General features: G+C 27.6%; 1 non-coding gene across 1 annotated transcript; it reads right to left on the bottom strand.

Moving 5' to 3' along the window:
* Positions 1-743: 743 nt before the first annotated feature.
* On the bottom strand, positions 744-825 carry TRNAS-GCU (transfer RNA serine (anticodon GCU)). The gene has a single exon. It is a non-coding gene; the product is annotated as a tRNA-Ser (tRNA).
* Positions 826-1,749: the final 924 nt, after the last annotated feature.

Raw genomic sequence — 1,749 nt, 5'->3', positions numbered from 1 at the left:
GAGTTGGAAGATAACTCAAGATTGAAAGTGTAAAATAATTTAGATAATAAAGTGATTATTGCTTTTACTCAAATTTGTGATAGTCTATGCTTAATTGTTATCGTGTGTTGAATAGATAAGATTGATCTAACACTGATATTCTCTTCATGCATGATTGTACTTTCGAATCTAAACTATATGGCTAATATTATAAAGGTGAGAATTCCTTTAGTGTTATCTTTCAAAAATATCAAGTTATCTCTATAACAACCAATAATTATTCCAAAATACTCTTTTAATTACTCACAACTATTCCAAAATATTTTTATTATAATGTCAAATTTATTCTTATAACTACTCATAATTATCCCAAAATACCCTTATTACTATCTAAAACAATCCCAAAATGGCCTTATACTACTTTTTTTTGTTATTTTATTTAAAAATTTTAAAAATAGACCTGGAGCACGCCCATGGTGTGTGCCCAAGGCTAGTTATTATCAATATCATTATTATTATTATTATTATTATTTCAAATTTTAGGTTAAGGACTTAATAATTATTAAAATTTGAAGTTAAATAAGTGTGGTAACTACACATACCATTTTTTTTAAAGTTAATTTTCTGCACTGGCGTGGGCATGCTGATATATTATATTATTTGGTCTTTTATTTATTATACTTTTGTCTCCCTGCCAACAAAAAAAAAAAAAAAAACCAAAAGAACAAGAGATGTTAAAAGAATGAAAATGGAAAAGAAAAGAACGTCGCCTGAGAGATTCGAACTCTCGCGGGGAAACCCCATGTACTTAGCAGGCACACGCCTTAACCACTCGGCCAAAGCGACGCTTGATAAGTTAGCCCCTATCGTCTTTATTACATTTAGTTTATTCCTAAAACTGACTGGTAGAAAGCTATGCATCTTTCATCTTTTATGTGTTAAAATGTTAATAATTAATATATTTTTATCTACCCTTTTCAAACTTTGCTAATCTGTAGAGTGCTTTTTTCTTTTTAATAATTCTATTCTTGATGCGTAAATTTTTGTTCCTCACATTTATTCTTTCATTTTTTTTTTTTAAGAAAAAGACTAACTTTAAATTTGAAAAATGCAAGCACCATGAATTTTATTCTAAAAAAAATACAAAATTCAAAAGTGCATGTCCCACAACTCGTATAAATTTGTAACCTAAATAACATTCTATACTCATCTTCAAATACTACAAAAATTTAATGGCTAGTAATATTTAATAGTGACTATCATTAATTACAGGTAGAAGTTATTGTCCTAAAAAAGGTGTATAGAAGTTAATGAGATTACTATCACTATTAGCCTATGCCTCGTGGCAATTATCTTAAGTTATCATAAAGAAATAGTCACTTAATTTCCTTGATCCCATTTTTTATTTATTTTTTCTATTTTATAATTAGTTTTTATAGCAAAGATCAGTTGCAATTTGCTACAACGTCTGGAATCTAAATAAAAAATTTTCATGACCTTATGTCCGGAGACGTCATGAATTTAAATTTGTACTAAATTTGGATAAGATGCAATAAAAAATTATATTAAAATTTGTGCAATTATCTCAAAACCAAATTCAAGATCTGAAATTCATACTTCTAAACACAGCATTAGATAATTTTTAAGGGGTGAAAAATTAAAAAAATTGTGCTTGGTTTCTCATTAAAATTTATGTGGATTCATATTACCCATTCCCTTTCTATATATGTACCAAACATTGCTTTGCCCTGATCCATCATTTCTCGTTGA

Source organism: Malania oleifera, chromosome 7 (genome assembly GCF_029873635.1).
Source record: "Malania oleifera isolate guangnan ecotype guangnan chromosome 7, ASM2987363v1, whole genome shotgun sequence".
NCBI classification, from domain to species: Eukaryota; Viridiplantae; Streptophyta; class Magnoliopsida; order Santalales; family Ximeniaceae; genus Malania; species Malania oleifera.
The sequence above is the reverse complement of the archived record's forward strand: the minus strand, read 5'-3'. Positions and strand labels throughout refer to the sequence as shown.